This window comes from Myotis yumanensis, unplaced genomic scaffold, assembly GCF_028538775.1.
Source record: "Myotis yumanensis isolate MYYU_CA2020_CCGP unplaced genomic scaffold, mMyoYum1.0.hap1 SCAF_14, whole genome shotgun sequence".
In the NCBI taxonomy this organism is placed as follows: domain Eukaryota; kingdom Metazoa; phylum Chordata; class Mammalia; order Chiroptera; family Vespertilionidae; genus Myotis; species Myotis yumanensis.
In genome coordinates this window covers 3,973,661-3,987,662 of record NW_027223765.1, presented here as the reverse complement: position 1 = coordinate 3,987,662, position 14,002 = coordinate 3,973,661, and the positions used below count along the sequence as shown (strand labels likewise).

Below are 14,002 nucleotides of genomic sequence, written 5' to 3'. Positions count from 1 at the left end.
ATCAACGTGAAAATCTATGTAACAAAATTGCTTCAGAACCCAGAAATAGAGGAACAACTGGTAAATGTCCTCTATGCGGCAGCATCGCCTGAGAGCTCCGGGGGCCAAGTCTGACATGCTGAACCAACCCCAGCGCAGGGGTGGTCCTGGAATCTCTGAAGAACTGGGGCCACACACAGTGCTATCCGTGGTCTGAGTGTCTGTGTCCTCCAAAACTTATATGTTGAACCCAATCCCCAAGGGGATGGATTAGAAGGTGGGGACATGGGTGTTGATTAGGCCACGAGGGTGGAGCCCCCAGGAGTGGGATTCGTGCCCTTATGAATGAGACTCATCCCTTCTTCCTTGAGAGGACAAGGTAAGAAGCTCCCTAAAATCTAGGACCAGAGCACATGTGGGGCTACCCTGGACTGGCCTATCTTTAGCCAATTCGGAGTCGTCCCAGGGAGTAGTAGTTTGTAGATCTGGACCTGGAGGCTTGGATTCACATTGGCATCATCAGCGGTGAGCATTTACCTTGGGTGACTGGCAAACTGGGTTATAGCAACCGTTTAACTTTGGAGATGTGATTATCGTTTTAGTATGACACAGAGCTTCCTTTTTCACTTTTGATACCTCATGACAAATGGTGAAAATGAGAAACTGATGGATAAAAATAACAATAGAATTTTTGGTGAATTTTCAGTAAGCAGATATTAAACAGTCTCTGTGTATTCATCTGTTTGACAGTAATTTGGGTTTTGAAAAGGTCGTCTGTTTCCAGGCTATTTTTGAGACATATTCCCATCCTTAATCTATTTTACTTGAAAAATTATAGAAACTCAATTTATACCGAGTGATTGGAGGAGAGTTTCCAAGTGTAGGTTGCTGATAATTAAATAGTTGTAATAAACACGTAAGAACTCTGGTTTATACTGAATATTCTGACAGCCCTTCTCCTACGGGAATGCTGTGAAGCAGGCAGGAGCTATGGTCCATTGTGAGGTTGTTTTTATTCATTTCTTTCATTCATGTGGCATAAAACATTGCTTGTCATATCACATCTTTCCAATAGCATGCACATAGCACATACCCTTTCAAAGGTTTATCCATTGTTATCTTTCAAGTGCATATTAATGAAAACTTTAGAAGTAAATCGTTCAAAAAAAGACAACCTCATGCAAATTAAACTGAGGTTGACCCAGTGTGTCTCTCCTCTAGTTTCACTCCTAGGACTTCTTTCCCCCTTCGTGCCCTTCCTGATGACCTCTGTCCTTAGGGATGACGTCTGAACTCTGGGTCACTCATCGCTGACATAGGTGCCATAAAATCAGCCTACCTGTTTCTTTAATGCCTCGTATGGCCCACATGGTGACTATTTCCCTAACACCCTGCCGGGTGCTGTGTAAATGGTGTTGCCAGCCGAATCCAGAGCTGGCAGAGAGTCGTAAAGGAGAGAAGTCTGCCTTTCTAAACTCGGTGATCGGTGGATCTCATTTGGGAAGCAGTTGGCGCTCCATTGAGCCGAGCCTCATTCATTTACGTGAGGACCAGTGTGGTGAGTGCAGTCTGTTTGTTAGAAGAAGTAGCAGCAAGAGGATTCATCAAAATAATGACCCAAAGACCCAGGAAAATCAATACCTACTTTTCAGGGCCAGATCCTTATCCTCACCCAGAGTGACAGGTTGTGGCTCCAGGATGGGCCTCCCCCGCCACCCGGATCCTGAGGACAGGCGTCCCCCACCGGCTGATGGATGGTACATCACCCGGGCATTCCTGCCCACAGGTCTGTTCTAAGGGCAGTCAGAGCTCCCGGTGATGTGGGAGCTGTTTTCCCGGTTAATCTGTCAATTTTTCTCACACAGCGCGGCTGCTGTGAAAGGAATTGGGGCTGTTATCGTCCATGCTTAGATACAGTTTGTAAAATGCAAGGTGGGAGACAGCAAACCAAACACAGCATGCTAGTAATTTCTCTAAAAGGCTCCATGTGTGCTCTCAGCTCCCGCAGCCCAGGGAGCTGGCATCCCTTTCTCCCAAGAAGATACACTGTTGCAAAGCCATCCGCCTGGTGCAGTGGTCGGCAAACTGTGACTCTCTAGCCACATGCAGCTCTTTGGTCCCTTGAGTGTGGCCCTTCCACAAAATACCACGTGCGGGCACACACGTACAGTGCGATGGAAACTTCGTGGCCCATGCGCAGAAGTCGGTATTTTGTGGAAGAGCCACACTCAGTGGGGCCAAAGAGCTGCATGTGGCTCTCGAGCCGCAGTCTGCCGAGCAGCAGTTTGCCGACCACTGGCCTGGTGCATCAACTGGTGCAGGCGTCTGCAGTCTGCAGGATGACTCCCAGAACTCTCTTCCGACACTTAGTCATTGGACTTCATCCTCCCATTGTTTGGTACTTCTCTACCTGGAGGTCAAAGTTAATTTGAATGTTAATCTTGGATGGGGTGATCTGATAGGTGAACAGCAGGTGGGTGAGCATATCGATACTTCGTCCTGTGAGTCAGTCCTTCACCAGATAGGATCTAGGCAAGCAGCTGCCTTGGGCTGGAGACACACCTGCCTCCTTCAGGAATGGTGAGCTACACCAAAGTGTCTTTCCACATGCCAGGGTCTTTCCCCCGCACAGGATGTCTCTGTACTTCTCCCCCTTGAAGCATTTCTAAGATTAACCAGGTTTTTGTATAATCGCCCCCTCCCTGTATGTGAGAGCCACAGATTCTCTGTTCTAATTGAGGATGCGGAGGGGGGCATGGTCCGATCTCAGTGTGCAGGCGAGCACTGTGTTTCGCGTATTGAAGTTGTCTGTCTGTGGCACGGACAGGCTCCTGACGCTCTCTCTTGTCATAACATAGTCTTGGAAATCCATGTGTCGCTGCCTGTTAGTACTATCCTAAACGTTGCAATTTGTTTATACTCCTCCAATGAAAGAGGGAAGATTCAATGGAAGGGGAAAAATAATAGTTGTTTTCCCAAGCATTGTATGTATATTACTTCATATTCACAAGTACTACATAAGAGAAGTAGCACCATTATGATCTTAGACTTCTGGAATATGCAGAGATATGCCAGAGGGATAGGAAGTTGAGTGAGCAATGCCTAGAAACCACATTTTTGGGTCTGAAAGCCTAAATCCTTTTTGGCTTCTTCAGAGAGAAGAGACTTATAAAAAGAGAGTTCAACTCTTCCAAGGCCTCATTTATATTAATAATAAAAAAATAACTAAATAAACGTTTTCAAATTTCAAGGAAGATCTCAAGAGCATTTTGGGTATCCATCAAAATCCACATTTTTGGCGTTTTTACCTCTATTTTATTTGAAAAATTGGTCTTCCCCGATCTTTACCTCAGAGAATGAATGCAGAAGGTGCCTTAGTGAAGAGAAAGCAGTGGGAACAAAAGTCCGGAGGGCTGCGGGGATGGAATTGTGGAGGGAGCGTTAGACGGAGGCACCGAGCCGTGGTCTGCAGCCCACCATCAGGCTGGGTGTTTGGTTCCACTGTGACGTGGAACTGAGTTTTCTCCCCTGACCCTTCAAGCTCTAAAATGCTTTGCTATCTTTCAACATGCATGACATGTGTTCATGTTGTAGACAGAGCTGCGTGATAAGCAAACTAGTCAGCCCTGGCCGGCGTGGCTCAGTTGGTTGGGTGCCACCCATGCACTAAAGGTAACTGGTTCAATTCCCGGTCAGGGCACATGCCCTGGTTGCAGGCTCCATCCCCACAGTGTGTGTAGGAGGCAGCTGATCAGTGTCTCTCTCTTTCTCTCTCCCTTCTTCTCTCTCTGTAAAAACGATAAAAACATTTTTTTAACAAGAAAACTAATTCACACACACACATCATAGGAAACATCCTCGGTGGTATAGGGCAGGGGGTCCTGGCCGAGTGGAGCTTATGTGCCCAAATTCATGGTCCCTGTGTCACCCTGGGTTTAATGTTTGGTTTCAGTCACCCTTCCCGTTTAACACCGACGCCCCATGTTACCATAGCGTTAATGGACATTTCCCGTGTCCCAGGTGGACACCTGCTCTTGTCGTTGACCTTCATTGTGCAGCTTTATCGGTGTAGTTAAGGTTAATGGCGCGTACATTTTATACAAGACACCAGTCAGTATTTCACTGTAATTTGCCACGCGCATAAGGATTACCGTTGCCAGTTTCCTGTGTCACGTTTGGCTGCTGTGGGTTATCCCGAGGCCAGTATCCACGTGAGCTCAGAACCGTCCACGCTGCTGACTTCTGAAACTGTTATGCAGGAGTCTATGTTCGGTTGATCATTTCTTTGTTGATTACTATCGGTCTTTCTCTCCGAGCAAATCGCACAGGCACTCCCGGAGTTTCCTTGCTCTAAAGGGAACAGCGGTTATAATTAAGAATAATTACAATCGCAACAGCAAAACCCTTTTTAGAGCATCCTAGGTATGCTCTCGTTCTTAAAATATTTTCATTTCTATTGCACCGGCCCCCGTTAGCCTCTCAGGGGAGAAGTCTGACACAAATGGCGAATGAATCCACGTGGAGGCCTTGGGTCGCTTGACTCTCCGAATGGGAAATGCCAGATACGTGGACCCTTCTGGCTCAGCCATTCCCCTTACAGCCCTGAGGGGACCCATTTCTGTTCACAAGGCACATTAATTCTTATCTCCCTCATAAACATGTATTTGTTCCAAGCATCGCCCCAGTTGTGAAACGTGGCTTGGAACAACCCTGGATCACTTAGCCATAAAACAGCTCCCACTAAGGAGTCGGGTCCATCGGGGGTCAGCGTGTGTGCACCCAAGGGTGAGCCACGTGGCCCTGGGAGAGTTCGTTAAAACTCCAGCCCTGGCTAGTTTGGCTCAGTGGATAGAGTGTCGGCCAGTGGACTGAAAGGTCCCGGGTTCGATTTCGGTCAAGGGCATGAACCTGGGTTGTAGGCACCATCACCAGCCCTGGTTGGGGTGTGTGCAGGAGGCAACCAATCAATGTTTCTCTCACATCAATGTTTCTCTCTCCCCCCCGCTCTTCCACTCTCTCTAAAAATCAATGGAAAAATACCTTGAGGTGAGGATTAACAAAACAACACAAAACAAACCCTCCAGTTCCTTAGGTTTAGATGGAAACAGTGAGAGTCTGACCCCACAGACTGCTGAGGGCTTTCAATCAAGCTCTTCCGAGTGATGGGGCGGAGCAGCCATCCAGAATGCCGACTTCTGCGATGTCTAAACAGCCATGCTATTAAATCAGGTTTCCAAAATTCCTTTCCCTTGCATGGGGTCACTGTAATTTTAATAGCCTGTGTTTTCAGTACCATTATTTTATTTTTTATTCATATCAGTTTTAACTTTATTCTTGGTTTCTATTTAGCCTTGTGATAGATTGTCTCTGAAGGCTTGGTTCTGTCCGAGCTACTGTCTCTCATTCCCACTTGGAAATTGACATATCGGCGTGGTTAAGAAGGACATCTGTGGTCCTATAAACTCTGGAATCGTTCACATCCAGCTCTGCTCTGTCACCACGCTGTTTGTCAGGAAAGGAATGTGTCTTATGACCCTTAGTGATGTGATCGACCTTCATTTTCACTTAACCAAAGGCACAGTGAGCTCTCTGAACTAGAGTAACATTGGTTTATTCAGAGTGCATGTCCATGGCCTATGATAGGGGCCCGGTACTTGGGGAGGCCACCCAGAGAGAAGAGAGAATGGTAACACGGGGGGGTGCCCATTTGTTTTATATGCGTTATAAATAAGTTACTGCCCTAGTGGGTTCCTGTTTGTAAACATGCTACATCTCTGCCCACGCTACATGGTCACGTAGGGATCATATGGTAACATGTACATTCGGTTACTTCACTTTGTAACACAGTGGTTGGGCAGTGTTTCCAATGAGGAACAGTGCATCAGTTTTCATTGAAAGCTACACGTAAATGTAAGTTAGACTAGACTTGTATAATTAATGATATTTCTGAGTGGCCAATCTACATATACATCTACATTAATGATACTTTCAATCATAAAAATATCTCAAGACAATGACTTTACTCACATGTAAATTTATGTACAGTAGAAACTCATTTAAAGGACACACACATACACATAAACATGGAGATATGAATATATGCATTTATTCTTGGTAATATTGTGTGTATATTTTCCTGAGAGGGGAAAAACTATTGCTTCAGGGGAAAATACTCTCAGGTGCAAAATTATTTTGCAATTTAAGTTTAACTTGGTCGCCTTAAGAGGACAGATAATGCTGTATTTATGGGGAGAGTTTGTTTTGTGGTATCGTTACCCTCATTTTACATATTTATATAAATACCAAGAACCACAGGGTGTCTCCTCCTCCCTTGCTCACCATTTCATGATTTTAAACCCTCTGTAAAGTGCCTTCTGAGGAGATTGTCTCTTTTTACTGAATCTGACCACCACCAGGTCTCCTGGGCTCCTGGAGACCTTCCACTAACACAGGCTGGGGGGTGAGTTGTCGGACGTCACGTGGCCAGAGGGAGGCGGAGCGGGGAGGACCTGGCCTCCTGGCCCCTCTGGGCAGTTCCATCAAACCCGAAGGCCACACCAGCTGCATTGGATTTTCATTTCCTCCGAAGTCCGTTGTAAAGTGGGAAGAGTTACGCATCTGATACAGATGAGCTCATTTATACTTGCACAGGTACTAATTGTGTGTTTTGTTCTCATTCTAGGAATCACTGACATGCAGTCACTGCACAGCATGCGGCCCCAGGAACTGCCCTGAAAGGTAAGCTTCCCACAGGGAAGAGCCTCCTCACAGCTCCTTCACCTCTGGTTGGCGTGCTTAGTTTCTATGGAAACAAACAGCAACAACTTTTCGGGACAGATTGCCACCATGAGCTCATTTGTGGCGGTTTTCTGAAAGGCTGCAGTTCGTGAAGGCAGTGATGTCAGGTACACTGAACCCTGAGCGTAGGAAAAGAACACCTTTCCCAGGTCTTTCTGCGGGGGGGCTCCCTCAGGCAGCCTTTCTGTGGCTCTGATGAATTTCGGAATTTAAAACTCCAGAATTTGGCGTAATGGAAAGAGCATTGGGAATGAAGGAGAATGAAGTAAATGGTGCTGCAGTTTTGCAAATGGTTTTACAGGAGAGGATGTTTCATTAGTCAAATCCACACGAATATGAAGTTAACCAGGCCCTACAAATACTCAGGACTTCAGGGGGAAACGTTCAGGAATAATCTGTCTCCATTGTTTCCCTTAATGAAAGATACAGATCTGCAAACGTGCAGGGTGTCTGTGCAAGGGTGTCTGTCGGTTTCCCAAGGCGGTTGTCAGGAAGCACCGTGAACTGGGTGTTATCAAGCACAGGGATTTCCTCTCTCACGGGTTAGAGTCTGAGCTCGAGGTGCAGGCGGCCGGCTCCCCTGAAGGCGCCGAGGGGCTCCGTCCTGGCCTCCTCCACCTCCTGGTCCTCGCAGTTCTTGGTGTTCCTTGTTTGAAGTTCCATCACTCAGATCTCCCGGTCCCCCTGCGTGTCCTGTCCAAATGTCCTTCTTGTTCTAAGGACACCGGTCATGGGGTTAGGGGCCACCCTATTCCACTGTGACCTCATCCCAACGTGATCACACCTGCAAAGACCCTTCTCCAAATAAGGTCGCATTGGCAGTCAGGGAATTAGGATTCGCTTTTAAGGGGACACAGTTCATCCATCGCAGCATCTGTCCTTAAAGTGACCTTGACCGATGTTCACGTTGACTGCGGTAAACTAGGCATCACAGTGGAGAAAGAGCTCATTCCGCTGGTGCACACACAGGAAAATGCTGAATTGTTTTAAAAGGTGCAATAATTATCTCTTGATGGCCAACTTATCTGCCAAGCAAAATAGAAATACTCAGTTATTCAGTACAGGGATTGTTGGCATCATGTAAGTATTAGCGTGTGATTTTGACTCTCGGGAAAGATTATTCTTAACACTCTCAATTTTAAAAATTTAGAAAAAAATTATTTCACTTATTCCTTTGATGTTTCTCATGAGCCAAGGTGGAGAGCGGCATTTTTCTGTGCCAGTTAGTATCGCTCTGTAACAAACCATCCAAACCCGAGGCTGAACACAGCGATCACTTCTTGTCTCTCCGACTATGTCGGGTCGGCTGCTTGGGTCTCCCCCAGCCCTGAGGCGCGGTGTTGAGGCCTGGGGCCGGCATGTGGGCCAGAGGGCTCAAGCCAGTGGCGGCCGCCTTCCTCTGCAGATGTTTGTGGCTCTGGGGACCGAGGGGAGGGAAGGATGTGGCGTGTCAGCTGTGGGGCCGAGGGTTCCTTTCGGGGTGAAGAACGTGTCCCGGAATCAGAGGGCGGTGACGGTTGGGCAGCCCCATTCATCGGGCCTCTGACTGGCTGCCTCGCTGCCCCGACAGAGCCGGCAGAACTGATGGACCGGGCGAGCTTGGCTCGGCTTCTGCGAGTCTGTCCCCAGTGCACTGGGGATCATAGGTCCAGCGGCTGAGTGGGCCATGGAGGGGTCCTGTCATATATCCATCAACTAAGTGAGCATATTCGGTCGTTGCTTTCAGAGCCCTGTGCTCCAATCCTTGCTCCCATATTTGGGAAGATAAACTAATCTCTTTGAGGGTGTCGCCCCCCCCCCCCCCCGCCACCTCATCTGTGAAGTGGAGACTAGCACACTACATGGATTTGCATGAATTAAAGTTGCTTTGTTAATACCATAAAGTTTAGTCCAACCTACACACATGGAGCAAATGGAATAAGATGGTCACATTCCTTTCTGTATTTTCATCTTGTTATTAACCAATTAAAATTGATTAAGAAATGAATGCTGATATATGCTTCAACTTGTATAAGCCTTAAAACTAAGATAATGAAAGAAACCAGACAATAAAGGACCACATGCAGCCGGCCAGTGTGGCTCAGTGGTTAAGCATCAACCTATGAACCAGGAGGTCATGGTTAGATTTCCTGACAGGGTACCTGCCCGGGTTGCGGGCTCGATCCCTAGTGTGGGGCGTGCAAGAGGCAGCTGATCAATGATTCTCTCTCATCATTGATGCTTCTATCTCTCTCTCCCTTTCTCTCCGAAATCAATAAATATATATATATATATATATTTTTTTTTTTTTAAAGCGGGATTTGTACACTCTCTGTTTCTCTGCAGTCCGCCCCCGGAGCCTTGCCCGGCCCAGATGAGGCCACCTGTACAGAGGGGAGCATTAACACACTCTGGGGGTGATGTTGGAGCTGAGAGAGCACCCCTGTTGCTGACACTGAAATGTGTCCGTGCTGGCATTTCCGAATGTAATAGACAATAAGCCGCTGCCGGAAAATGTCCATGTCCTGCGTCCATCATTTTTATTATCGATGAGTTTTTCCTGTAGAATATAGTAGAGATGTATTCTTTCACCTTTGGCTTTGGCTTTGAAGACTGAAATGGCGATCGCAGTGTGGGCACTGAGAGGTCATTGAGGGATTCAGGGAGCGTATGATACATTGTAACGTCAAGCAGGTGTCTGTCATCTTCACTATGAAAAGGTGGCTGAGTGACCTGCTCCCTGTGACCCCCAGGCTGCTCGGGGCCATCTGGCCATCCCTGTGGACAAAGGGAAGGAGCAGGCCACGTGGGTGGCCTTTGGACCCTCCATTCCCTCAACAAGCATTTATTGGGCTCTAACTATTTCCGGGCCCCTGTCTTAGGATCCAGCGATTGGGCTGCAGATACATTGCGTAAGGGCCCTGATCTTTCAATCTGCTCTCTAGTAGGGAGACATCTAAACAAGTGAAGCATTCAAACTATGTGAGGTCCCATGGAGACCAGGCAGGGAAGGCCAGGGTGAGGAGTGAGGGTCAGGGTCAGGTCACTGCTCAGTCCTGTGACCGGGGCTACTGGTCATGCATGGGCATCAGATTCCCTTGAACTTCCTGACTTGACCTTCAATCTATGGAATGAGTCTTTTTGTTCTCCATAATGATTCTTAACCTAACATTTACTTTATCTGATGTGAATAGTGCCATACCTGCTGTAGTCATTTAACATTTGCCTAGGATTTCTCTCCTACTTGGCTCTCAACCCTCATGTGTCACTGTAGGCGTGTCTCCTGTCAGTAGCAGTGAGCTATGTTTTTTGTTTGTTTGTTTTTTAAATCTGGTTTATTTTCTCTCTTTTATCTCGAGAAGTGAATTGTTTGAACTTATTTTGAATCCCAAAATGTTATAACGTTTTCTCTACCATCTTATTTTGTGTCAGGTTTTATGTGCCTGCATATATTGTGATAGTTTTTGTGTGTGTCTCTGCATATTTTGTGTTGGTTTTCTGTTTCCATATATTTCTTCTTCCCACCTGCTAATGGACTAACCTGTTTTCCTTTATTCCACTATCCGTTCTTATTACTTTGGACTTTCTTTCATTTTTAGTAGATTCACTTAAAATGTAAGCTGAGCAGTGCCCCCATTTAAATAGTGTTCTCCAATCAGACCTACAGCCTTGTAACTCCAATCGTGCCTCTCAAAGTTTCAAGTTACTGTTGTGTGCATAGTATTTCAGCTCAACTTGACTTTTCTTCCAGTTCATAATTATTAGTTTTATATTTAATATAATCAAGGTTATATAGGTTTTTCCCTCATTTATTAATTTATTGTTCATCATTCCTTCTGGCATCTCACTTCCTTTGAGTTCACGTCCCTTTGCCTCAACATACCCATAATGTTCCCTTAATAGTAAACTGTTTAATATTGTTTTTCATGAATTATCATTCTTCTGCTTTTTTGCATGTATAATGTTAAACTATATTTGGAATTCCTAGTTGACAATATTTTTCACCTCAGTACTTTGAGGACAGGGTTACATTGTTTTCTGTTCTTTGTTACAGTAGCTAATTAGTCTTCTGTTGGTCAAATTGACAATCTTTTATGTGGTCTGTCTTTTCTTCTCTGTTTGCTTTTAAGGTTTTCTCTTTGCGATGGGAGTGCTACACTCTCATTATGATATGTTTAATTATGCATTTATTTTTAGTTTTTCTCATGTGCTGATTTTCAACTGGAAGACACATTTTTTCAGTTTTTAAAAATTCTTATCCATCATTCATTTGAATATTGACATGAAACATTTTGCTTGTTTGTCCTTTTCTGCATATCTAATTATACCTATTCTGGACCATTTATTCCTCCTACTCATAACTAATAGCTATCATTTCATATTTTTTTTTATTCCTTTATATCTCCATTTTGCATTCTGGGCAAATTTTTCCAATTCCTACGACAGCCTGGCCTGTGTTTCACAGTGGTTAGAGCTTCGGCCTGTGGACCAAAGGGTAACGGGTTTGATTACCAATCAAGGGCATGTACCTGGGTTGCAGGTTTCATCCCCAAGCGCCAGTTGGAATACAGGCGGACAGCAACCAATCTATGTGTCTCTCTCACCTCTCTCTCTCTCTCTCTCTCTCTCTCTCTCTCTCTCTCCATCCCTTCCATCGTCCCTCTTCCCTCCCTTCTTCCATTCCATTCTTTCTCTAAGGATCCATGGAAATCCTCAGGTGAGGATTTAAAAGAAAAAATCCTAGTCCAATTATTAAATCCTTTCTTCACCATTGTCTGCTCTTCTACTTACCCTTGTGTGTCAGTCCAGACAGCTAACTTTTGCTGCACTAGCAACCCCCCAACTCTCATGGGCTAGAACCACGGAGGTTATTTCTCCCTCGTGTCACCTGCCCAGCACAGGGTATCCTGGGGGCTCTGCTTCTTGCTGTGCGCAGGGACCCCTGTGGATGGAGTCGCTGTCTGGGAGCGAGTCCACAGTTACTGAGGGAAAAGGAAGAGAGTGGGGGGTTGTGGACCAGGTCTGACAGCTTCTTCCCAAAGTGGAAACCTGCCAGTTCTGCTTCCATATCATCGGCAAAGGCAGCCACTCAGCCATGGTGACTCCAAGGAGGGCAGGGAAATACAATATTAATCTCTTCCCAGAAATAAAGGAGAACCAGAATATTTGTGAAAAGCACTTAATGGCAACCTCAAGTGGCCATTGGCCTTTAGAAATTTCAATAATCATTTTTCAAGAAGTTCTATTTGGTTTATTTTTCTCTGTGTTTTTTTAAAAAATCATAATATTCTATTGTTTTGTTGTGGATCCCATTCCTTTTTATCTGCAATCACTTTACATGCTATTATTGTCTGCCCGTGCTCATAATCCCGTGTTTCTGGTGCTTCCATTGCCTGTTCTGTGTCGCGTGCCAGCTGGTCCTTTCTGGGTGGTGTCTTTCCCTCCCCTGTAGTTGATAGTTGCATCTTGTGAGCTCATGTTGGGTGTTTCTCCCCGGGGGGATGCTTGCACCCCGTGTGGTGAAAGCGTGCCCCAGGGTTTGCTTTTATCAATGTCCTGGGATTGAAGCATCCCAGACCAGTTCCTGGGTGAGTTTTCTACATTTCGTGAGTTGTGTACATTTAGATCAGATCCTCTCACTCAGTGAAGTTTTGGGTTTCAATTTGTTGGAGGGGACTCCTAGAGCCCAGGGCATAGAGCAAAATCCCATACTCATTCTGAGGCCAGTTGCCTAGTTTTTCCAGTTTCCTTTCATGGATTTAGGGGATCCCCGTTTTATTTGGAGGTTCTGTCTGATGGGGCATGAACGCCCTGGCGCACAGCCCGGTGCTGCAGCAAATTCTAGCGTGACCCGTGGGCTGTCATGCGCTGGGTGATCTTAGCTGTCTTCAGAGGTCCCTCTCATTCTATTAAGCTTGACAGATTTTTTAAAATTTGGTTATATTTTATTCACTAGTTCTCTGTTTGTGGGTGGGTATTGGTCTACCTTATTAGCTGAGTCCACCACATTTTCAAAACTAGAAATTTCCAGCATCAACGTTTTAATCTCTAAGAAACAGGGTTCAAATCACATGGTCCACAATGATCTCATCATTCTATGACTTATCTCTCTACTAACGAAAGGGAAGAAAAAACAGACTGAATATCAGGTGTCATGGTTTCCTTCCACTTTGACGTTGGCCAACTGTGCGATGTTAGAGAAATCATTACACGTCACAGGGCTAGTTTTCTCATCTAGAAAATGGGAACTGGGGCTGGGGCCTTTGATAAATCGGTCTCTGCTTTAAGCTCATCAGATTTAGAATTGACAGGCTTTTAGGAAATACCCTACTTTATCCCAATATTCTAATACTTAATCATTCCATTGTTTTTACTGGAATTCTTTCTAATTTACATAACTGCAAAAATGGTGTGGTCAGCCCTCTTGTAAAGAACCGTTATGCCTCATGGCACTGATGGAATGAATGAAATTAGGTTTGCTATCAGAAGGGCCTCAAGAGGTAATATTACAACCAAGTGTTTGTCGATTGCTCTAAGATACTTTTTAAGGCCTTTCAACATAAGTGCGCTCCATCGCTCTTGTCCTAAGGAAAAGAGAAACTCGGGCACATTTTCACTGTGTCGTGTTTACACTAAGACATATGGTAGCTTGTCAAAATGCAGAGCAAAGTTTTTAGAACACTGAGTACAGCCGCCCTTTCAATCGCACATGTGATCGGGAATAGAAACTTCATGGATCACCCCAAACAGCATGTGATTCCCGGTAGAGTCTCCCCTTTAAAAGTGGTCCCCAGGCCACAGACTGCCAGGGTTTGGACATCGCTGTCAAAGATGTACTAACAAATAGGACCCAAAGGCCGATGAATTGCTGTCAGTGTGGTCCTAAAAATTTTAAAGAAAAAAGTACATATATATATCTGTCTAAAGATTGTATGAGCATTTATTCAGCCTCCCAGCTTCCGGGGACAAGGCTTAGCTTGGCCCGGGTCTCACAGGCCCGTGGACACGGATGATGTTACTCCGTGGAGACGTTCAGATACAAAGCGGAACAGGATCTCAGAGGGAAGCTGCTGGGGCAACACGAGGAGCCGAGTCCTGGAAACAAACAGCGGGAACCAGCTGGAGAAATCAGAGATGCTTCCACGTGGGGGACTGGAAAGGAAGCCGCCGCCACCTTTATCTGAAAGGGATGAAATATCAGCGGGGGAGGGGGATGTCCAGGTACCGCTGCGAGCCAGCTGGAGGC

At 45.8% G+C, this 14,002-nt stretch overlaps 1 protein-coding gene across 4 annotated transcripts in view; it reads left to right on the top strand.

Moving 5' to 3' along the window:
- CNTN4 (contactin 4) overlaps positions 1–14,002 on the top strand; it is a 402,844-nt gene that overhangs the window by 86,062 nt on the left and 302,780 nt on the right. For all 4 annotated transcript variants that reach the window (XM_070391426.1, XM_070391423.1, XM_070391424.1 and 1 more), the window contains one exon: positions 6,662–6,717. The gene's annotated coding sequence lies outside the window, so the exon portion shown is untranslated. The remainder of the gene's footprint in view (positions 1–6,661; positions 6,718–14,002) is intronic.